Below are 25474 nucleotides of genomic sequence, written 5' to 3' on the forward strand. Positions count from 1 at the left end.
AGAAAGGATGCTGTATTTTGTCAAAGGCTTTCTCTGCATCTGTTGAGAGGATCAAATGGTTCTTGTCCTTTCTTTTAATGATGTGATGAATCACGTTAATTGTTCCATGCTGAGCATGAAGCTTGCTTAGGATTATCTCTCTTCCTCTTTCTCTCTCTGTGCCTCCCATGCTCATGCTCTCTCCCTCCCCCCTCCCTAAAAAAATAGAACAAATAATGAATATTATGCAATAAGGATTCTCCTATGTACTTACTAATACCTGTAAATTATGCAAAATCTGCTTGATGTGTTCCTTGATTTTTGTTTTAAATCTGAAAAGCCCGATTAATCATTAAGTCTGATTCCACTGAACCATTTCTTCCCTGATAGGTAGTTCTATAATATCTTGACATTAAACTCTCACAAGCTGACTGTAAATCTGTAAATCTGTTTGGTCATGGAAATATTCTATTCCTATCAGTACCCAACATAAAAGAAAAAGCGTGAAAAGTAAAATTACAATGAAACCGCATGGCACTGAAATAATATGCTCTTAATTATGGAGTAGCACATTGGTGTCATGGGGCAGCACATAATTAAATGGAAAATGAGGTGGGGAGAGAGAATGTGTTGTAAGCTCAGAGGCGGAGCAGTAGCTGGTGGCTGGATTGTCTGGGTCTAAGGATTGGGCAATTCTGCATTTCCAGCCTACTGAATGTAGTACTGTTGGGGTTGGGAGGTCTCAGGTTAGGATGACTGGTGATATTTGATCTCCCTGTACTTCCTTTTATCTTCTGGTGCAACTCTAGGCCTTTCCTACCAAGGGCGGCCAGGAGATGAAGGACAGCTGCGTCGTTTAAGGTGGTTCCATATCCTCCCTCTAGGTAGCAGGGAATGGTTTCTCAGTAAACCAAACACCAGAGAAAAACCATCAAGTGGGGAGGTACTGATTTTGTTCACTTGAGTTTCATCATTCCTCTTGAAGTTCTTTCAATCTGCCAGCTGCTCCCACCAACATCATGGGCCCCAGAGGCCCCGTGTTTCCTCATTAAAACTTTGTCACGGGGTAGAACAGTTGAGACAATGTGGAATTTTAAATGAGAACCCTATGACACACCAAGAAAGAAAAAAAAAAAGCACATAAGAAGTATTGTAGAGAGAATCAATTATCTCCAGTAAGAAAAAGCATGATTCTATTATTTATTTATTACGATCTTTATGTGTATCTTTGATATTCCTCTTAGCAGCCCTAAAAGATAAGGTAGGTGTTATCATGCCCACTCTACTGTTGAGGAAACCGAGGCTCAGAAAGTTTAAATACTTTGTCCATGGTCACATAGCCAGTTAGCAAAAGAGCCAGAGAGTTCTATTTTTCACAAGTAAGGTGCTGGTATCAATTAGACTTTGTCACAAACTGCTGCCCCAAAAGTCAGTGGCTTAAAACCAGAATCATTTACTCTCATGTATCTGTGGATTAGATGAGAGTCAGCTGTTTTAGGCTGAGCTCAGTTGGAGGTGACTCTACTCTGTTGAGTCTGTTACCATCTGGAACTACAAAGCTGGCGCCGGCGTGGCACACTCTCTTTATGGTTAGTAGAAAGGTAAGACACAAGGGGAAACACGCAAAGTCTCTTGTTAGGCTGAGAACCGGCACGGCATCATTTCTACCTCATCCCATTGGCCCAATAAAGTCCTTAGGCTGAACTTAAAGTTAAGGGACAGGGGAGTTCACCCCATCCAGGGAGGGTACTGCAGTTACATGGTTAAGAGCATCTGGACAGGAAAGGAGAAGGAATTGGAGTCACTGAACCATTCTACCCCAGTGTTCTTCCCCATTGCACCAGACAACTTCTCTGCACCGGTTTCTCATCCGCCTTCCAGATCCCTATGGCTGATCCAATGGATGTCTGTTCTGCCCTCAAACCAGAGTCAAAGGATGTGATCATGGCTGTTCTACATGGCTGTGATCATTCCTCTGTGACAGTCTGGATCGTTAACTCAAACTGTTATGCCATCCTTCCTGGGAGACCTACCTCTAAAACACAGGGGAGTGGCCTCATCTAAGCTCACAGCAAATCTACAACACAGAAACCCCTGCAAATCAAAAGAATTGTAAAACTCATGTAGTAAGATGCATATACAGCCATCAAGAGTGGGTCATTGCGTGTATCTGAACTATCCCAGCTAGACGCTGATTCTCTGATGTCTAACTCTTTTCTTTCATCCCATTCATTTGGACATTTTTCAGTTGAGTACCTACTGTGTGACAGGTAGGACATGAGGCACTTGAGATGCAGTGATGAGTAGACACAGGCCCTGCCCTCCCAGGGGTGTTTTTCCCCCCCCTTGGTAAATTAGTACGTACTGATGTGCGTTAATGAATTCATGTCATGTTATACACACTCACATTTGCATAACTTATTTCCATCTTAACAAGAATTTTAACCCCAAATGTGACCCTTTATGTCATGTCTGGCCCTGATGGGCTAAGGAACACTTTTTTTTTAATTCTTTTTAACCTTTTATTTATTTTTGTGAGACAGAGAGAGACAGAGCATGAGAGGCAGAGGGGCAGAGAGAGAAGGAGACACAGAATCTGAAGCAGGTTCCAGGCTCCAAGCTGTCAGCACAGAGCCCGACAAGGGGCTTGAATCTGCAGACCATGAGGTCATGACCTGAGCTGAAGTTGGACGCTTAACCAATTGAGCTGCCCAGGTGCCCTGGGATAAGGAACACTTTTTGAGCAGGAATGGTTTTCTGGAGTGTGTACATCATACCACCTAGCCTGTCATTGAGAGTGAGTTCCTAGAATGAAGCCTCTCTACCCACAGTGAATGGACTTGGCAGAAGCCCTGCCTGGAAGGTGAAGTCCAGTTGATTATCCCAGGAGGTGATTTTGTGGATACTCAGTACTCTTCAATGAATCCATACACAAGTACATGCTAAGGGCTGGGTCCTGAAAGAATGTGGGCTCTGCAATGGAACTGCCCAGGTTTGAATCCGCACTTAACCATTTATCAGCCATGTCACCTCTCTGGCATCTGTTTCCTCTGGGTAGAAATGGAGATCATCAGAGAAATTGTTCATGAGTTACTGTGAAGTTTAAATAAGATAATTTATATAAGCACTTAGCACAGTGCTTGACACATTATAGACACTGAATGAATGCTTAGCTGTCATTATCTTGTCCTATAAGCACAGCTGGGTAGAGGAAGGATACAAAATAAATTGAAGAAATTATTCTTGTCTCTAAGAAATGAATAATCCATTTCAGAAGAGAAGGCATATATTAAGCAACAAGAAAGAAATCACAGATGATTATATTAGTTAAGGCTCTTTTATTTGCAAGCAACCGAAATTAACTTTGCTTTATTGAAAAAAAAAAAAAAAGATAGAGTGTAAGAGCCAATGCATTGTAATCCTTCAGGGGTATTCCAAAGGCTCGAAAACAAGTTTAGCTCCCGAGCCTCAAATGGAAAAGAAGCAGGCCAGCTCCAGAAATTCAACAGCTAGTACTGGCTGTGGATCCTGGGCCTCAAGTTCAGACAGGAAGGTGACTTGAACTCTAACATCTCCCAACCTCTGGGTCTCTTTATCCCAAGTTTCACATTTCCAGGAGGAAGAAACTGATTGGCTCAGCTTGTGTTAGTTTTTTTACCTCTGGGCTGATTGATTAGCATGGTCTCATATGAGACACGGCAAGCCTTTGGGGCACCACCTCCTATATATTAGAATCCTCTTCCTAGATTTCAATAGGGAACTTCATAGAATATTTGGCCTCCTGTGACCTCTTTGCCCTCATCTCCTACAGTTGACCTTGCTTTTCTTCAAAAAAGCCAGACACACTATGCATCGGGAACTTCCTACTTGCTATTCTCATCTCTCAACCACAAGAATCACTTCTCTACTTCAAATGTTTACTCAAATGTCATCTGCTCAGCGAAGCCTTCCCTGACAAAATTATTTAACATCACAAGTCATTCCCACCACCCCCATACACACACAAACCCATACACATGAACACTTCTACTCTCTTGTTCTCTGCTCTATTTTTCTCTGAAGTATTTATAACCTTCAGTACCAGTTAGCTACTTCTGCATAACAAAACACTACAAACTTAGCGGCTTAAAACAACAGCCGTTTTATTTAGCACATGATATTGAGGGTTGGCTGGGCAGGTCTTCTATCCTAAACTGATTCAGCTGATCTCTTCTGGATTAGCGCGTGCATCTGTGCTCAGCTGGCAGGTCAGCTGATGGCTGAATGATCCAGAATGGCCCCGTTCACATTTCTTGTAGTTGGCAGGCTCAGAAACCTCTGATCTCTTCCATGTAGCTTTCTCATCCTCTAGCAGTCTTTCTTTGATTCATTCCCATAGTGGTCTCACGGTTCAAAGAGCAGTTAGGGAGTAAGCTGCAGTGAGCTAGCACTTTTCAAACCTGGCTTGTGTGTCTTCTTTGCTAATGTCTGATTGGCCAAAGCAAGTCACATGGCCAGCCTAGATTTTTAAGAGGTTGAGAAATAGATTCCAATTCTTGGTAAGAAGAGCTGCAAAGCCATACCACAAAATAACATGGTAAAAGCGTGCTCAAACAGGGATGGGAGGTATTTGTGGCCATGCTTGCAATCTACTGCATCTTCTAACATAGCATGTAACTTATTTATTTTGCTTCTTGTAAAAATGACTTGCCATTCATTCATGAATTCCTGCCACAAGCATGACATGGTTGGGGGTGGTGGTGCAAGGGGCGGGGGAGATTTGTGTCAGGAAATTAGTTTCAGTTTCTTTGCTCACACTGAAGAAAGGGTGTCTATTTCTGTGAGAAGTTTGATTTTTTTAAATGTCTTATTTATTTTTGAGAGAGACAGAGCACGAGCAGGGGAGAGGCACAGAAAAAGGGAGACACAGAATCTTTAGCAGGCACAGAACCCAACGTGAGGCTCGAACCCACGGACCATGAGATCATGGTCTGAGCCAAAGTCAGATGCTTAACTGACTGAGCCACCCAGGTGCCTCTACCTGAGAAGTTTTCATTACAGTCTGCCCATCAGTTACCACATTTGTATGTTACAGCTAGCTTCTATGCAATTTTGTAACTGTTTTAGTAGCACAATAAACTACCCTAGCAATTGCACAGACAAAATCAACATCCGCCTGAACATTTAAATGAATGCAAATCAACCTAATGGCCTCTCCTGGAGGGAGCATTATCATGCAATGAACATTTGCTCTAACTGATATTATATATGCAAATGAGATTTTAATTTTGATATACTTTCATATGGACATATTTTCAGTACAGTGCAAATCTGATGGCAGTTCACTGCCATTAAGGCTGAATCAGTCTGTTTTCTAGTGTGCATATGTGTGTGCTTAATACTGATATAGACAGTGAGCTTTAATTTTCAGAATATCAGGTGTTCTATTCTGCTGGCCACATCTCCAGTCCCATGGCAGGCATATTATGGAGAACTTTATTTTTAGGATGGGGACATGATTTCTTGCCCTTCAACATTTTTTATTCCTTTCTCTTCTCCAACCATCTTCCACCCTCTCATTTTCCTCAGTATCACCCTGGACATTTTTGTTTAAGATATTATAAAGGCACAATGTTGTCACTACTATTATAAATTCACTTGACCTCTCCAAGAAAAAGAAAGGAAGGAAGAGAAAAAAAAAGGAAGAAAGAGAGGGAGGGAATGAGGGAGTGGGGAAAGCTAGAATTCATTGAAAGCTTGCTCTAGGCTGGGCATGAAAACCCTAGACTAGTCCTCTGTGGTAGATATTCTTGTCCCCATCCAACAGCTAAGGAAACAAAGGCACAAAGAGTTTAAGAAGTTATTTTGCCAAAATTCATAGAATTTTGCCAAAAGTCATAGAATTTTGCCAAAAGTCATATACTAAAGGGCATACCTGGCATTGAACTTAGGTCTATGGGAACAAAAATGTTCTCAAACCTTAGCAAAGGTGGACTGGGGCAGAACTTATTGAGGATGTTACTAACAACCTCTCCTGGAAAGTATTTATATCTCTGATAAAAATGTTTTGGCACTTTTCTGATAAGTGTCGTCGAGATTTAGAGCCCTATCTTGGAAGTGAAATTTATGCTCACAATACATTAACCGCACGGCCAACCATCTTTCTTGTCTGTATCCTAGAGCCAGACCTTCTTTCTACTACCTAGTTTAACATCAGGATCTAACCACACGCTCACCCTATTAAAAAATCTCTCCCAGTGGTACTCTCATTCATTGCTGGGAGGAGTGTAAATGTGTACAACCACTTGGGAAAACTTTCTGGCATTATCTCCAAAAACTATGCTTGTGCAAACCCTGTGACCCAGCAACTCCACTCCTGGGCGTGTACCTAAGAGAAAGTAGTGCACATTCCACCAAAAACCTCATACAAGAAGGGTCACAACTGCATTCTTTCCTTTTTTAAAATTCATTGATTAATTAATTTTAAGTCATCTCTACTCTCTAAAACCAATGAGGGGCTCAAACTAACTACCAAGAGTCACATCTATAGTCTTGATAGTCTATTAAGAGTCACATGTTCTTCCGACTGAGCCAGCCAGGCACGCCCACAACTGCATTATTTCTAATCGTGGAACACCAGGAGCAATTCTAATGTCCAAAAACACCTAAATAGACAGGTAAACTGTGGCTTATTCATACAATGGGATACCACGCAGCAGTAAAAATGAATCAACTCTTGCTCCACAAAAAAAGCATGGATGAAGCTCATAGGCATTTTTTGGTAGAGCAAAAGAGGGCCCGGCACAAAAGAAAACCTATAATATAATTTCATTTACATGAAGTTCAAGAGCAGACAAGATTCATCAGTGGTGGCCTACATAAGATAAAGCAGTGTTGATGGGGAAGAGGCATGAGGGAGATTTCTTTGGTGGTGGGAATGTTCTGTACCACAATCTGGATTGCGGCTACACAACTAAAAATTCACCAAGCTGTACACTTAAGAGTGATGTACTTAACTGTATGTATGTTATACTTCAAACAATAATTTAGAGAATCCCATTCCAGAAAGATTCTTCACCTTTTCTTGCTATAAGCTTGAATAAAAGCTTTGACACGCACTGACAATCAGTATGTTTCAGGAACTGCTTTAACATGTGACTGGCTCCGATGCCATGTGCTTTGCATTTACCAAATAGAATTATGCCCTTTTGCTGTTATTTATCTAGCCTGAGGGCAACCTATGCTTTGTTGCGGTACTCAGACTCCTGGTATATCTCGGGCTTGTATTACATTTAGCTCTCAGATCAATAGTTGACTTCCATCCACTCCTGTACTGTTGACTGGTTAGAGAAGAATCCCCCTGTCCCTTATGTCTGTGTCTCCCCACAGTTCCTGCCTCACTGCAATGCTGATTAAGGCGCTCGAGTACAGCTGTTGGATTAAACCACGACAGAAGTTGCTTCATATAGCTCACTCACTTTCTACCTCTCCAAAGAGATGAAAGAGACGAATTGGGAAGAAGTTTAGCATGCAGACGTTTCCCCCTAGACATTCCTCACTCTGAGATTTCCTTTCCCCTGCATCTATCACATGCCCAGAAAGTGTAAGATGATGCTGGCAGAAAGCTGCCGAGTGTTGTCAACAGGCCCACAAGGGATAAAGAGAATAATGTCATTCTTCCTTATAAGTAGACCTATGAGAGGTGCCAGGGTGGCTCGGTCAATTAAGCGTCTGACTCTTGATTTTGGCTCAGGTCATGAGCTCATGGATCGTGAGCTCCAGCCCTGTATCAGGCTCTGCGCTGACAGTGCAGAGCCTGCTTGGGATCGTCTTCTCTCCCTCTCTCTCTTCCCCTCTCTCTCTCTCTCTCTCTCTCAAAATAAATACATAACTTAAAAAAAAAAATAAGTAAACCTGTGATATTTGCCTCAAAATATATACCCATAGGAAGTTCTTTGGGTTATTCAAGTACATACACACATGTATATATGCATATAAATATCCAATATATATGAGATATGTTTACATACCATGCAATTCACCCATTTAAAGTGTACAGGGTTGTACAGTAATCCCCACTATCAATTTTAGAACATTTTCATCACTCCGAAAAGAAACCCCATAACCATCAGCACTCACTTCCCACTTTCCCCCAATCCTCCAGTTATAAACAACCAATAATCTCTTTCTGTCCCTACAGAATTGCCTATATTGGACATTTCATAAATGAAATCATTCAGTGCGTGGTCTTTTGTGTCTGGCTTCTTTCACTTAGCATAACGTTTTCAAGGTTTACGACACACGTTGTAACATGTGTCAGTACTTTATTCATTTACAGTTGACCCTTCAACAGTCTGGGGTTTAGGGGCACCAACCCCTACACAATTGAAAATCTGCATGTAACTTTTGACTCCCCCAAAACTTAGGTTTGGGGGGAGTCGAAAGGTACTCAATAGCCTACTGTTGACCGGCAGTCTTACCGACAACACAAACACAATCGACATATATTTTGTATGTTATACGCACTATATGCTGTATTCTTACAATAAAGTAAACTAGAGAAAAGAAAATTTTATTAAGAAAATTATAAGAGAAAATGCATCTACAGTACTGCACTGTATTTATAGGAAAAAAATATGCATATAAGTGCACCCATGCAACAAATCCATGTTGCTCAAGGGTCAACGGTATTTTGCTTTGCCTAATAATGTTCCTTGATAGGGACATACCACAATTTATTTGTCCATTTATCACCTGATGGACATTTTAGTTGTTTACATTTTTTGACTGCTATGAATAAAGCACCTATGAACATTTATATACAAGTCTTTGTGTGGACATACGTTTTTATTCTTCTTGGGTATATACCCAGGAGTAGAATGGCTGGATCATATGGTAACTGTATGTTTAACCAACCTTTGAGGGTTCCAATTTCTCCACATCCTCATCAGCACTTGTTATTATGTTTTTTTTTCAATTGTAGCCATCCTAGTGAATGTGAGGTGGTATCTCGTCATGGTTTTGATTAACACTTCCCCAATGATTGGTTTCAATTTTTTAAAAATATTTTTAATGTTTATTTATTTTTGAGGGCGGGGAGGGGCAGGGCAGAGAGAGAGGGAGACACAGAATCTGAAGCAGGCTCCAGGCTCTGAGCTGTCAGCACAGGACCCAATGCGGGGGTCAAACTCACGAGCCGTGAGATCATGACCTGAGCCGTAGTTGGCCACTTAACTGATTGAGCCACCCAGACGCCCCAGCATTTCCCTAATGATTAGTGATGAGTGTCTGTTCATGTGCTTATTGGTCATGAGCATATCTTCTTTGGAGAAATGCCTATTTAAGTCTTTTGACCATTTTAATTCTAGTTTGGATGATTGTTACACAGAGCAAAATAAAAACCCAAAACTTAAGAGGACATGTGATTCCCATTTAATTTTCTCTAAGAGTGGCAAGGCCAATATACAAACAACAGGTCTGGTGATATCAGGCAGGCAACAGTGAAACATAATGAAGATAAAACAATGCAGGAAAAAAATCTCAATGAAGTATAATTATGATATATTTTTATGTATTTGGAAAACAAGTTAATTCCAGTCCTGCAAGGCTGCACATTTACCTCAAGCATTAGCAGCACTCCATTTCGATTTTCTTTCAGCTAAAAACCAAGGAACTGTTAAATTGACAACAGGCTTTCATTTTGTCAGAACTGAGATTAAAGCACCCAAGAGAAGTTTAAGCAATTCTTTTCCACTGGGTAGGCTATTATTAGGCAAATTGCACTTTGCTTTTCAATATTTCTAATAAACACTCTTTGTATGATTATCCCCTAATACAAGCCCATGCCATATCCAGGAGGTACTTGGCTTCATATGACCTTGTTATGAAAAGCCTATGTAACATCTAAAAATATCTCTAGATTTAGTAATATCTGTTGTAAACGAATTGACTTAACTTTTCCTTTCTTTTCTTTGTTTGTTGTTTTTTGGGTTTTTGTTTGTTTTGGTATGACCCTAGAGAGAATTGTCTCCACTGAGCTACTCAGTAGGCTGGCACCAACTCCCAAACCTGGAAGTGCCTGGGCTACCCCACATCACAAGGGATTTTTATGATAAAGAAGCATACTTCCACTAAACAATCTGCAACAAGCCAAACGCTGCGAACTGAAGTCCTGTGGAGCTTGATGATACCTCAGCAATCCACAGGGAGCATTCTCAGGCCGCTTACGGTTCCTGTTACCAACACAGAAATAGCCCCATTACTTGCAGAGTCTGCTCAGTAATCCCGGCTGCTGCTTAATTATCCTCCACCAGTCTGATGTTTTTCCTTGAACATCGAACGGCATCGAAGTTTCCCCTGATGCAGCATTCACAAAAGCAGCAGGATATGTCCTCCTCAGTCCTGCTTATAACTCCAGGCCTTTTAGGGGAACCCACAATCCTTGCGATCAAGTGTCCGATTGGAGATTTTCACTCCCCGAGGCCTCCCTCTTTATGGTATCATTGCTTCTGAAAACTAAAGAAAGCCACTATGGGATAAGAGCAGGGGAGCCGTTCTTTTTTCTTTCTAAGACCTTAGAATCCAAGTGGTTACAGTATCATGTTAGAGGGTCAGAGCTGACTTCAAGCCCAGATCTGCCCTTTTGCTGGCTGTGTTGCTTTGGGTGGGTTGATTTGGCAATTTCTAGATTTCAGTCTTCAAAATCTTAATCAAGAAGGGAATTATAAATGAGTATTAAAAGCACACAGGGGGCATCTGGGTGGCTCAGTCGGTTAAGCGGTTAATAACTTGATTTCAGCTCAGGTCATGATCTCACAGTTTGTGAGTTTGAGCCCCGCATCAGGCTCTGCGCTGACAGTGCGCAGCCTGCTTGGAACTCTCTCTCTCCCTCGTTCTCTGCCCCTCCCCCACTTGCACTCTTTCTTCCAGAAGAAATAAAAACACTTAATAAAAATAAATTTAAAAAATACATAAAAGCACACAGAATGAGGGGCGCCTGGGTGGCTCAGTCGGTCAAGTGACTCTTTTTTTTTAATTTGTAAACATTTTTATTTATTTTTGAGAGACAGAGAGAAACACAGAGCGTGAGCCAGGGAGGGGCAGAGAGAGAGGGAGACACAGAATCCGAAGCAGGCTCCAGGCTCCGAACTGCCAGCACAGAGCCCAACACAGGGCCCAAACCCACCAACTGCGAGATTATGACCCGAGCTAAAGTCAGACACCCAATCGACTGAGCCACCCAGGCGCCCCGAGTGACTGACTGTTGATCTCAGCTCAGGTCTTGATCTCAGGGTCGTGAGTTCAAGCCCAGCATTGGGGTCTGCACTGGGCATGAGGCCTACTAAAAACAAAACAAAACACAGAATGAGCTTTGAAAGGGTTAGAGGAAGAGTCTCTAGGCTGAGTTTCCAGTAACACTCCCAGGGCACATGGCACACATAGGCTAGCGAGACAGTTGCCCCATACCCTGCCTTCCTATCTTCTATCTTGACATTTATTTATAGTAGAGAAGCATTTATCACTGTGCAGGATAGTTTGAATTGCAAAATATAGCTATATTTAACAACATTTTTGAAAAGTAACAAAGAGCCTGCCACATCTCCTGCCTTTATAGCCTATGAAGATGGACAAGTGGACCCTGTGCATTTTCTGTGGGTTAAGGAGAGATCATGGATACCATCCAGATATTCTCCTAAAAATAGTGAGAGAATCCCTCACTTTGTTCCTTCTGTTCCATTTGCTCAAATACAGACTTAGAATTGTGGACGCCAGATGTCCAATAGGGGATCACCAGATGTCCCCATAGTAAATGGTTACTAGCGGCATAACAATTAAGTCCCGTGCTTGAAAAAAAAGATGGACAAGTGAGTGGAATACACGTTGAATAAGACACTAGGAAAACCGAATTCCATGTCCAGATCTGCCAACGTACTCTGTGGGAGCTTAGCTTGGGCAAGGCACCAGACCTCCCTGACCTCAATGACTTCATCCAGAAAATTAAGGAAGTGGCCCGGTTAGTAAAGCCAGTTATTGTTCCAGTAATCCTAGGAGCATCAGTGAACTCTGCAAATTATATAAGTAGATATGTTTCTCATATTTAATTTTTAATGGAATTAGTTGTCTCATGGTTTTTAAAGTCATACATTCTCATTTTTGAAGGCTAGAAAACTATAAAAAGATAGACCTTCTTGTAATTCCCACTACACCTTATGTTTTGTATTCCTGGACTTTTTTTCTCAGAAATTTCCCCATTCCCGTTCCCCTCCAATATGACATTATTTTGTCTTAGAAGATCCAATGTGAGCTATTCTTGTTTCAAAAATGGCATTTCCAGTATAAAAGTGGACTGTTCAATCCAGTCCATGAGCATGAACTTTTAAGTCGGGGGGTGGGTGGGAATTATTAAATTATGCTACTTATTTTCATCTAAATTTAATCTTCTATTTCAATTCCAGTAAATAGTCCAGTATTAGGTGGCAGAGACATAACTTAAGCAACCTAATGTTAATTTTCTCTATACCTACTGAGAGTAATGCTCTGGAAAGTCAAATCCTGAGAAAGCCTGTCAATTTGTCACATAAGGCTGAAAACAGGACTAGGGGACTGAGAGGAGTGGGGGTTAGAAAACTGGTACCATACTTTAATGCAAAATTAAATTTGAAATGGAGACATTAGACACTGAAGTACTCTGTTTAGTTTTGTCCTCAAGTGAGAAAGACAGCTACCTATGTGATATATTTGAAAAATAGCCATGGGGCGCCTGGATGACTCAGTTGGTTGAGTGTCTGACTCTTGATTTCCACTCAGTCATGATCCCAGAGTCGTGGGATCAAGCCCTGAGTTGGGCTCCGCACTGAGCATGGAACCTGCTTAAGATTTACTCTCTCTCTCTCCCTCTGCCCCTCTCCCCCACTCATACTCTCTCTCTCTAAAAACAAACAAAACAAAAAAGAAAGAAACTAAAAATAAATAAAAAATAGCCTCAACTTCCACCTCTCAGCACTATTTGTTTTGAGCTGAAATTCTACCATTTCATCGTGCTTCAGAGCATATTTAATCTTTAGAAGTCCTCTCTATAAGGATGCAACTACCTGTTGGAAGGAAGGGCAGGTAATTACTTATTACCAAGTAATAAGTTAGAGAAGACTATAACAGCAAAGCCCTCAGGAAAAGGAAGCGAAGAAGGCCATCTCTTACATGCCCATCACACTCTGCAGGGAGGTTTCCCACTTTAACTCACGCAACACTGGGACACAGGCAGAGCAAGTGCCGTCGCACCCATTTGACGTACGAGGAAATGGAAGCTCCAAAAGATGAAGTGACTTGTCCCATGGCCTAAGGAGTGGGTCCAAGAACTCCAACTCCCAACTACTGATTCTTGGTGCACAGCACTTTGCACTCCCCCACCTCTAGAGCCAGGGGAATGACAGATAAGTGAAAATAGAAGGGGAAAGGAGGAGACATATCAAGGACTTCGCTCTTGCCTACAGTAAAATGGTATTGTGTTTCCAACTGGACAGAATCCTTTCCCCTTTATCTTCAGTGAATGTGTGACCATTTTTACCCCTTGCTTAAGGCCCACAGTGTCGTGGTACGACATTCGAAACAAAAAAACGGACACACAAAAACACACGTCTCACTCTACAGCACCTTGTAAATCTACATATGCATTTCCTGGCGTCTGTTCATGAGTGGTGAAGAGGAACTATACCTCACCACGCTGCGAGACGTCGCTCATGTCCTCTTTGAGACATTCCTCTGCTCATTCATTTATGGTAACTCCCCCTCACCCCCCACCCCTGGCTCCCCCTCTCTCTCTGAAATCTCTCCAGGGCCTCTCATATACATCTCCAGCCTTTCCAGACTACTCTTGTCTTCTGGGAGTAGTTTTCTACCCTTTCCTATGTAAATCAACTTAGTGTTTTCACTTTGTCTAATCCTTCTCTCCACTTAATACTGTGGCGGCCATGTTCCAACAACCTGGGATTCTCAAAAGGTGAGAGAGGAGGAAAAGCTGGGAATCCATATACATCACTAAAATGGATCCTGTCATAGCCAACAGCAAGATTCAAAGTGTCTGTGGAAAATGATTAGCTCAGTCCTGTTCTCTCTCCTTCCTCTCCCAGTTTAACCTCTTTAGGGGAAAAGTGGGCTTATTATAAAGGATTTATCTCTCCCTCTAAACTAGGGCATTTAAGCTGTGCTTTTTGAATGCTGAGGAAATTGAGGAATTACAGGTCTCCTGCCTACTACCACACATCTCCTAACTTGGGCATTCCCAACTTGTTGAGAAAGAGCACTTGTTTTAAGAGTGGAACAGTTGAGGCACCTGGGTGGCTCAGTCAGTTGAGTGTCCAACTCTTGACTTCAGCTCAGGTCATGACCCCAGGATCATGGGATGAAGCCCCAAGTCAGGCTCCGCACTAAGCGTGGAGGCTGCTTAAGATTTTCTCTACTGGGCACCTGGGTGGCTCAGTCAGTTCGGTGTCCGACTTCGGCTCAGGTCATGATCTTGCGGTCTGTGAGTTCGAGCCCCGCGTCTGGTTCTGTGCTGACAGCTCAGAGCCTGGAGACTTCTTCGGATTCTGTGTCTCCCTCTCTCCCTGCCCCTCCCCTGCTCATGCTCTCTCTCTCTCAAAAATAAATAAACATTAAAAACAATTTAAAAAAATATTTTCTCTCTCTCTCTCCCTCTGCCCCTCCCCAATTCACACTCACGAGCTCACTCAAAAACAAAAAATAAAATAAAATAAAAATGGAACAGTCAATATGTATTTGCCCTCAATATTTTTACAAAAATTTGAGCTGAAATATCCTTTATTCCCCTCTATTATTTATAATGTTTTTTTAAATTTATTTTTGAGAGAGAGAGAGGAAGGGTGCAAGCAGATAGAGACAAGAGAGAGAGGATCTGAAGCAGGCTCCAGGCTCTGAGCTGTCAGCACAGAGCCCAATGTGGGGCTCAAACCCATGAACTGCGAGATCATGACCTGAGCTGAATTCAGATGCTCAACCAACTGAGCCACCCAGGCGCCCTTCTCTTATTCCCCTCTAGACTGTAAGCGCCTTGAGGGCATCTTTGTGCTTAGTTTAAGATTTAGTGGCATGTGACATATAGTAGGGACTCAATATTATTACAAGAAGGTGTCCAATGATCAAAAAGTGAAAAATAGATACATCATTTAAAAATAATTTTATAAAAAAATAAATTAAAAAAATTAAAATAACTTTATAATTTTATATTCTTTCCTGCCAGAACTGAGAGGTCCAACATCCTCAAGTATTGTTTATCTGCACAGCCTTTTCCAGCTGTGTTAAATCAATGGAAGCACTAGTCATTCTTATCATCAAACACCAATAATTCATTCATGACCCTGTAATGGCTTTTCTCATCTCCTGTGGAAAATGCTGCTAAAAACAGACACCCACCATTTTTATTTTATTTTCTTCTTTATGAGGAGGAAGTAAATAGTTTAATATCCATCACCCTGGAATATTTTTACTTCTGGATTTTTTTGTTCTTGGTTCTAACATGATTTAAAAGATAAAATGTTTGGATAGAATGCTCATTTAATATAAGTTATATATGCACAAGACACATCTCTGACCATATTACATAGTCCAAACATCTTCATTATACTTGAAGGTAGGAAAAGCAAACAGTTTGCATGGATATTCACTCTGGAAACAAATACCCAAGTCAAGCATTGCATCCAGTCAGTGCTCATATCTTTTCTTGCCTTAGGAGTCTCCATTGAGGACTAAAGTATAGAGTTTGGCATATCAGCAGAAAAAAATACCTACAGACTTAAAACTTTTTTTAATTTTTTAAAATGTTTATTTATTTTTGAGGTGGGGGCACAGAGAGAGGGAGACCCAGAATCTGAAGCAGGCTCCAGGCTCCGAGCTGTCTGCACAGAGCCCGACATGGGGCTCAAACTCAGGGACTGTGAGATCATGACCTGAGCTGAAGTCGGATGCTCAACCGTCTGAGCCACCCAGGTGCCCCCAGACTTAAAACTTTGAAACAAGACTCGCCCTTTATAAGGAACCGCTTTGAGGAAGGGAAAAGAACCAGAGGTTAGGTACCTCTACATTCCATTTCCTTAGCAAATCAAAAGTACAGACTTTCTTTTCTATCTGAGTATACTCACTGTTTTGATTTGGATTTCCTTAAAAGTGGAGCCAAGGGTAGAGTTCACCCGGGCATATTTTGGGCTTTATGTACATTCTTAAATCCTGTATCATTGTTCTTCCCTCAGTGATTCCTCATCGTTTCTGGAGGTAAAAAGGGCTCATTTTCTTGTTTTCTGGCACATTTATAGATTTATTTATATTTTTCTAGATTGTCTTGCATTTTCTAGGAACTGGACACAGTGCAGCGAGGCTTGTTTCATGTGCCCAGTCTCTACAATAAATTGAAATTGCTAATTTTCACTAAATCCTTCATGGTGAACTAGACAAGCACTAAAATCTCTCTTTTGAGTTTATTACCACCTCTACTAAGGAACCAGTGACAGAGTGGATCTCAGTCCTGAAAACCTGTCTAGAGCTAGTTCTTCTACATCAAAGCATGAGAATGCTTATTGTCCTTCAATATGCATTCTCTCCTTCCTTGCAGTAGAATCCCTGAGTTATAGCTGGGCCTATGGCCACCCAGCTAGAGACTACACGTCCTAACTTCCCTCGCAGCTAGTGTGGCTAAGTCAGTAAATGCTGGCCAAAGAGATATAATGGAAGCAACGATGTGTCAGTAAATCTTGAACCACCAGCTCTCAGGGGTCGGGGTATGGGAAGAGGAGACTTGAGGTGCAGCATTTGCTGATGTCTATGGTGTAAACACTCCCACCACATCTGATTTCAAGATAGAAGGTCACCGAATGCAGAGTTGGGAAGAAATCAGCAGTAGCACCATTATAGACCGTTGCTGCCTTACAGGTAACATAGATTCAAATAGCAGCGATAGCACAGACAATAGAACAATGTAGTAAAATAGCTAAGCAAAGAAGAGCTTTGAATGTTTGCCTTTTTAAAATACAATTTGTTCGATGGTAAATTTATATAATTTAATTTTTAATAACGGCTGTGTTTAGCCACCAGCTTGCAAAATTCTTGAAGATTTAACAATCGCCTCTCACAAGCTGGTACAAGCTGTGTGAGACAGCTCTCATACACCATCCAATGAAAGAAATGTGTGAAATATTTGTCACATTCTTAAAAGGAAACTTCTTGCCCTCCACTTCCCCTTTCCCTGTTTCTGCAGTCCAGAATACAGATTAAGCGGTGGTGAGTCACTTATTTTTTTTTTAAGTGTTTTTTTAAATTTCTTTTCTTTTCTTTTTATTTTTTGAGAGAGAGAGCGTGAGCAGGGCAGGGGCAGAGAGAGAGGATCCTAAACTGGTTCCATGCTATCAGCACCGAGCCCAAAGTGGGGATCCCTCCCATGAACTGCGAGATCATGACCTGAGCCGAAATCAAGAGTTGGACACTTACCTGACTGAGCCACCCAGGCACCTCAAGTCACTTTTAACCAAACAGATGAAGACACCATTCAAAGAGCTGGTAAAACAAAAAAGAAAGAAGAAATCTGGGTCCCTGGATGACTTTTTAGAGCAGTTTCCCTATTCCTCAGTCTACCTCCCGGGTCAGACTTTTCTGTGAGGGAGAAATAAATTGTCTGTCTTGCAAAAGATCATTGTTATCTGATCTCTGTTAAGGTGCCCAAACAAACTAACACCGAATTTGCTACCAGAAGCAGGGCTGACTTAACAGAATATGTAATATGTGCCATTTGCTTAGCACTTCGGGCAGCAGGCAGTCAGTAAACAGATAACGCGGTCTGGATAGATGGTGACCCCCGTTATGTCATAGCAAACATTTGGTAAAACTGTTGTCAGTGCATCAAAAGGCACGCCACTTGCCTAGTGAGCTTGTAGCTTATGGGAAAGCAGTTAACAAAACTCACTTTGTTGGTCTTCCTTGGCTTCTTTTAGCAGAGTACTACAGTCAAGAACTGAACACAGTCAAGGGTTAACCAATTTGCAAAGGTGAAAGGAGATACAGTTCCACCAAGAGATGCTTGCAGCCTGTAGTCTGCCACCTAAATTGAAAATTGGATAATTGGAGGTTTGGTACCTTTGGAGTAACAACTGCTTCCGTATTCCCAACACCATTGAGATGAGACTGTGTCTCTAAAGCCTTTCTCACGAGCATCTCATGTGACTGTTCTCTGTCAGGCGATAGGAGCTAGACTAGCAGGAAATTTCAGATTAAGGGTTTTGCTTTCACTCCCAAGCTCACTGCTGCAAGTAACTTCAAGGTAGCCACCACCATGATGTTGAGGAAGAAGAAAAAATCATTGAGGAAGGTGACAAGGGTTGAGTACAGAGGCTAGTAAACAAAAGTGCTGGCGAATGTAAGAACTACTTGTCCTTGATTACTTTTGCATGGAATTGACTGAAAGCAAATAAACTAGCACTTTTCTGACATTCTTGGTAGAATTATAATGACAAAACCTCTTTAAACACTAAAACAACCCCTACTCCCTCAAATATGTACCAGCAGAAGTTGAGATATAAAGAATTTTGCAACCCCCTGGAAGGGTATACTTTCTGATACCCATTTCAAATGTAGCCCTCCAGAATAAGAGACAAGGGAGTCACTCCCAGAGTAGAATCCGGTGGCACTCCACTGCCTGGGCAGGAACTTCCCACAGTATCTGTGCAGCAGAATTTGGTAACTGCCATGGATGAAGAGTGTCTTGTCCTTCCCATTCTTCCTCTTTCCAGAATAAAAGCTATAACTGTGGTTATCCTATCCCTCCTCACCATGTTATATTGGACGGTGACAAGGCTGATTATTTGTCTGAAGGTTACCAGAACACGAGAAGTTACATGCAAACCTAACAGAACTATGCATCACCTTGAAGTGTTGAATCACTATATTGTATGCCTGAAACTTATATGACACTGTATGTTAACTAGCTGGAATTTAAATAACACTTAAAAAAAAGAACTATGCATCACCCAGGGATGCTGAGTCTTGAGTTAGATAAGGTAACCACATGGCTGTGTTTTTTTCCCTGGAGAAAGTGGTATTCATGAATGCTTGGGTGGCCAGAGAATGGATTGTGGCCTGGACTGCTAAATGTATCCAGCACTCATTCTTTCTTTTTCTTTTTAGTGCTAGAAACCTCCACTTTTCAATTAGTTGTGGCTACCATGTGCCAGTGTGCATCTCTAGGATACAAAGGAGATACCTGGCCCCTACTTCATATTCCCTTTTTTCACCCATTGGTTAAAACAGACATGGTGATGATGAGTCTCCTTTGAATCTGCAGATGAGGAAAACACCCAAGGGGTGGGTAGAACAGCAGGAAGAAAGGTATGTGAGTCTCTTGATAATTCTGTTCACCAGGGCTTCCTTATCCTTTTGTTCTATCAGCTTGGACTTTCATATGGAAGAGAAATAAACCTTCCTTCTTGTTAAAGCCATCGTTATTTAGTTTCTACTAAAACAACTGAAGCAATATGCATAGGCTGCTTCCGTAATAATTCCAGTTGTCTCAAATAAAACACTAATTAATACCTTTGCTAGAAATCCTCCTCCTCTTTTGAAATTAGTTCATTATGAGTAATCAAGTTATGGAAACATTTTATGGACCAATACAGTTTTTCAATCGGAAGGCATGATCCTTACACAATTTCGTATTTCTTCAAAATTTGTTTTAATTGCTTGGTAAATATAATTTGCTTAAATTGCTTAGTAAGTATAATTATAGTGAAAATTATTATTTTATATGTTGCTGAAGGTTTTCAAACAGTGTGCTATCTCTGCACTTCAGTTTGGGAAGTTTCTACTGACCTATGTTCCAGCTCAATAATTCTTTCCTTGGCCATGTCCAGTCTATTGATAAGCCCATCAAAGGAATTTTTCATTTCTATTACAATGCTTTTTTTTCCTAGCATTCTTTTTACTCCTTCTTAGACTTACCACCTCTCAAATTACTCATCTGCTCTTGTATGTTGTCTGTTTTATCCGTTATAGCCTTTAACATATTAATCATAGTTATTTTAAACCCACTGGCTGATAATTCAAAAATCTGTGTCAGAACCAAGTATGGCTCTGACGTTTGTTTTGTCTTTTCAGACTGTGATTTTTATTGCCTTGTAACATAGCTTGAATTTTTTCTTGAAAGCCAGACGTGCTATCTAGATAATAGGCACTCTGGCAAACAGGCCTTTTGTGTGAGGTTTCGTGTTAATCTGGCTAGAAGTTGGGCTCTGTTTAATGTTCGCTGTAGCTGCAGGGGCTAGAGGCTTCAAAGTCCTCCAGTGTCCTTGTTTTTGCCTCCCCTGTTGACTTTGGGCTTCCGTAAGTACTCCTCCTCAGACAGTCTCCTTGCTGCTCTTTCGGCTACAATCCACCATTATTATACTGGAGCCCTGTTGGTGTGCTAGTAAGGTGTTGGCGAGCAAAAGCATTCTGTAAGCTTTTGATGAAATCTCAGTTCTTTTAATGGGCCTATGTCCCTGGGTTGTGGCCTTCACAAGCATTTCTTAGCTTTATTTTTCTCCTCTTAGGTAAGAAAGGAAGTCTAGATTGGAATGGAGTAGGAGAAATGCCCTTCCTCAAAGTGGGAGAAGACTCTGGTAAAGTCATTCCCTTCGCAGAGTAGGCCTTTGTCACAGAGAGAATACTCTGGGCATATTTCACAATGGTTACTCTTTCCCCTTTCACTGTCAGAGCTATCAGGGGATCTTCTTCAGCTCTTCACCATGAGAAACTGGTGGAGTTCTTGGAGATAAATCCCCAAAATGTGTGGGCCCCCACAAGACTGCATCCCCAGGAATTTCTTGCTGGTCCACACTCAGCCTCTTGTCAGTTCCTCAAAATTACCATGTAAGTGTTCCTACGAGTTTATGGCTGTAGCCACTTCTGCTCTAGGTAAACAGATCTCGGCTGTAACTCTGGATTCACCTCTCTCTGGGGGTGGTGGTTTGCCCTGTAACCTAAGTTCTCTGAGGGGTCCAAGAAAAATCACTGATTTTTTATTTCAGCTTTTTCTTGTCGTAAGGATGACAGTGGCAATGTCCAAGCTATTTACATGTTAAAGCTGAAACCAGAGGCCTGACAGTACCCGATCTTAACTTTTAATACCATGTTTGGGTACAATATGGAATTTGAATGGAAACTGCAGATGATTTTATTTTAAACTTAGATCTGGTCAAAATGATTCTCTAATCATAGGAACCTGGGGTCTGCTTGAAAGCTGTTCATATAAATGTCTGAGTGGTAGGCAGGGTCTAACATCTCCAAATCATGCTACAAAGATGGGAGTCTTCTGGGCAAAAGAATAGGGCTGACTCTACCAAAACTACCTAACAGGTTCCTAGCCTATTTCTGTGGGTATCAAATGAATTTGGATGTTACCTGAGGCTAAGTGAATGAATTTCTAGTAATATGAAGGTTTTTCATGATCTCTTCAAAATTTAAGTACATTGGAGTGGGGAAAAGGGCAGGAAACCAAATGGGCATCCAGAGTGCAGGGCCATACAAATCAGCGGAATCAAGGAAGGTGTGTTCTGGGAAACACCCAGACACCAAGAAACTGACTAGCCGAGACTTCCATACACTGAGTAATAGTAGCCACAGAACACTCTCCGATTCCACAATGTGAACTAAGGTTGTGGACTCAGTAATGTGACCCTGAGTTGGGGAAAATCTCAGTCCCCAGAGCATCCAAGATGTTCCAGTTCTCTTGAAATGAGCAGCCTGTGTTATTACCTCAATCCACTGTTGACTTGTATGACTTCACTGCCCTGGACTTACTTGTTCAATATTCCCTTCACAGCCATATGCCATTAGCACTGTTGGTTTCTCTTTCCATGTCTAGCAAATGATCCAAATCTATTTCCACCCACACGTTCCCTCTTGTACTCTGAGAGTGGGACAGTTCCACTAAAGAGAACCTGTCAATGCTAATTAGGGAGGAAAGCCTATGTGGCAATGTGTAGGTTTAAAAGACAAGAAAATCCCCCATGGAGGTTCTGTGGAACACTTTGGATACACTGACAAGTTAATAAAAAGCTTGATTCAGTGACATTTTAAACACACTGGCATGGAAAGTACCACCAAAAATAAAGTGACTTTCAAGGGAAAAATTGTTTCAGTGAACTCTGTGAAGTGCTATTCCTGCTCTTAAATCTCCCCTGTTTCATGGCTCCTGAAGTGATGCATCAAAGAACAATTGGTGAGGGAGTTGGGTTCCCACTCTGGTCCCACAACCTGACAACAGCTTCTTTGTGGCATTTGGAAGCGTCATTGTTAGAGAAACTCACTCATCCAGGGAAAGCAGGCCAGTGTTCTGCTTTTACTCTTTCCTAAACCTGTGTTCACACAGAGCTAACTTGGAGAGGGGACGAGAGGAGAGGGGAAGAGGAAGGGAGAGAATGAGCTGCACTGACACAGATGGACGTGTGTTTGCTCTGACTGGAGAACAGTCAGGAGAACATTTGGTAGTCACAGCTTCGAGAACACCAGGTTTGATATTGTTTGTGTCGGACGTGTGAAGGATCACTGGGTTTACAAAAAGTTCTCTCCCCTCTCTCAGCACTCTCGTGGAAATGGTAGAAAGCTATAACTGTCTGCCTGAGCTTCACCAGTGTTCTAACAAGTGGCTTAATAAATTAGGCACATGAGAGCCAAGAAACTCAATGGTGAGTCTGTACATTATTACATGGCTGCTGAGATGAGAGAAATGGTAAAAGATTTCAGTATGTGTGGTAGCTACTAGAGCTGGCAATTCAACCTGGAAAAAAAAAGAACTATTCAAACTTCTAAGTGGCTTATGGCCATTCATATTTATGACTACCACCTACTCCCATTTCAAGCCATCTTGTCTAAGTAATCTAAGAGAAGCCACTTAGTCAAGCTGTAAGCATTTATGCTTATTTTCAGGAAGTAGATACAGTCAGATTTATCATGGTCATGAATTTCAATAAATGACTCAACGAAACAAACAATGTGGTAGATTGATCGCAAAAATGGCGCCGATTCTCCCCCTCCTGTATCTACGCCCTTTGCGTTGTGATATTTCGGCTCCTCCCATTAAGAGGTGGAGTCCTTTCCTCCACCTTTTGAATGGGGGCCAAGTTGAGACTTGCTTTCGCCAACACAATGCAGAAAAAGTGATACTGTTTTAATTCTGAGCCTAGGTGGCAAGAAACCTTGCATCCTTCTGCTTTCTCTCTTGGACTCATTCTTCTATATGAGAGTAAGTCCCAGCTAACCTGATGGAAGGTGAGAGGGCACAGGGAGCAGAGCCTTGTCATCCCAGTTGAGGCTGCCCTAGACCAGACAGCTGACCAGAGATGTATGAATGGAGGTAAGCTGAAATAAACTGACACCACCCACATTGGCAAAACACAGGTCGCCAAGCCAATCAAGAGACTTCCAAGACATTATAGATGGTTATTGTTTAAGGTATTATCTTGAGCAATAGCTAATGACATGATCAGTTAATATTAACTTGCTCTTGAACCTGCTGTCTGATTTTCTTGGGAGTCATCCTGACTTCTTGCAGGTTTTAAACGTGTGCAACAGATGAGAAAGAATGAAATATGGCCCTTTGTAGCAACATGGATGGAACTGGAGAGTGTTATGCTAAGTGAAATAAGCCATACAGAGAAAGACAGATACCATATGGTTTCACTCTTATGTGGATCCTGAGAAACTTAACAGAAACCCATGGGGGAGGGGAAGGAAAAAAAAAAAAAGAGGTTAGAGTGGGAGAGAGCCAAAGCATAAGAGACTCTTAAAAACTGAGAACAAACTGAGGGTTGATGGGGGGTAGGAGGGAGGGGAGGGTGGGGGATGGGTATTGAGGAGGACACCTTTTGGGATGAGCACTGGGTGTTGTATGGAAACCAATTTGACAATAAACTTCATATATTGGAAAAAAAATAAACATGTGCAACAGAACTTGTTTTCTTTACGGATGTAATATACAGAAAAAGATATTATTTTCTTTATTAGCAATAGTAACTTTGTACTTTACTCAAGCCCCAAGTCCGTCCATTTCTTTGAGAAATGTCAATATCCATATGGAAGATTCCTTCTAGCATTAATTTTTGTAACCTTCTGAATTTGAAGGACATTTCCCCTCATGGGCTCTTCAATGATCACCTCTCATTCCCTAAATTCCTTCACCCCACAATTTTTAACCTCCAATAGCACTTAACCTTCTCTTATCTTCACCATATCTGATATTCAAATTTGGTGAACGTTTCTACCTTTGGTTTCTCCGCTTTCTTGCAGTGTGTCAGCTCTTTCTTGATCTCACTTCTGTAGCAGACACTCTACCTTAAGTTCACTTCAATATCAAACCCCTCCTCCCTGAGCCTCCCTGTCCAATAGAGTTTGGAAAATTGAGACCTTGAATTTCTGGTCTCCTTTGCAACAAGGGTTGCAATGTGATACAATTATGTCCAAAGAGGTTATGGGAAGTCACAGTGGAATGCTTCCCTTCCTGAAGAAAACTTCGTTAAGAGAAAGCCCTTGACTCCCTCCTCCTTCCTGCCTGCAACTCAGATGTAACGATGCAATTGTTCAGCAGCTATACTGCACCCACAAAGATCAAAGCCATGTGACAAGGATGAAGAAGAACAATATATTGATGTTACGATGATGACACTGGAGTTACACCATGACTCTAGATCCATTCTTCAGGATTTTTTGTTGGATCAGAAAACTAATCTCTTACTTAAGCTATTACATATGGAAAGATTTTCTGTTGCTCATGGCTGCATCACACAGTTGTACTGACACGACTTCCTTTCCTATTCAGTATATCTTGCCTTCTATCACACTGCCCTGCAGTGTTCCAAACTAGAATCCCTCCAACTTCCCACTTACCCCTAGACCTGAATTACAAAGCCTATCCAGAGAAAGCATACAAGCATGTATTCTTACCGGTATAAACTTATCTTCAGCTTTAGTTGGTAGAACATCCTGAGCTTTACTCCATTCTGGAGTAAGTCTTTCTTCTCTTCACCTAATAGCAGCAATTAAGGTTTATCACTCTTCTCACTGTTTGTAATGTGACTTTGCAAAGTCCCCAAACCAATACCCTTTTGTACTTATACAGCAACCATAATATGGGCACTACTTGTTTCACTTTCCTTTCTCTTCTCCCTTGTTTCCTGGAAACTTATCTTTTTTCCAACCCTTATTTCTCTCTTCCCAGCTCAGTGGAGAAGAATCCCTTTTTCTAACCAAGGCGATTTCCTCTTTGTGTTAGTGATCATCTCCTTCTACTTGCTCAGGGATCACTTTGCATAGGTCATTCCCTATTTCTCCTATGTTTTCAACCACTCCTTCTTTGCTGATTCTGTCTCCTGAGCATATAAAAGCACTCACATCTCTACTATCCATATTCCTCTAGCTGTTGCCCTCTATCTCTCCACACTGCATTCGCAGTCTATCACCACAAAATGGTAGACTGTGTTATCTTTAT

General features: G+C 41.5%; 1 long non-coding RNA gene across 1 annotated transcript; it reads right to left on the bottom strand.

Moving 5' to 3' along the window:
* Positions 1 to 25069, bottom strand: LOC145714021 (uncharacterized). Its single transcript, XR_014136770.1, has 3 exons — positions 24931 to 25069; positions 17452 to 17517; positions 1 to 1085 (listed from the first exon to the last, which is right to left on the bottom strand). It is a non-coding gene; the product is annotated as an uncharacterized LOC145714021 (long non-coding RNA).
* Positions 25070 to 25474: the final 405 nt, after the last annotated feature.

Source organism: Panthera onca, chromosome X (assembly GCF_046562875.1).
Source record: "Panthera onca isolate mPanOnc1 chromosome X, mPanOnc1 haplotype 2, whole genome shotgun sequence".
NCBI classification, from domain to species: domain Eukaryota; kingdom Metazoa; phylum Chordata; class Mammalia; order Carnivora; family Felidae; genus Panthera; species Panthera onca.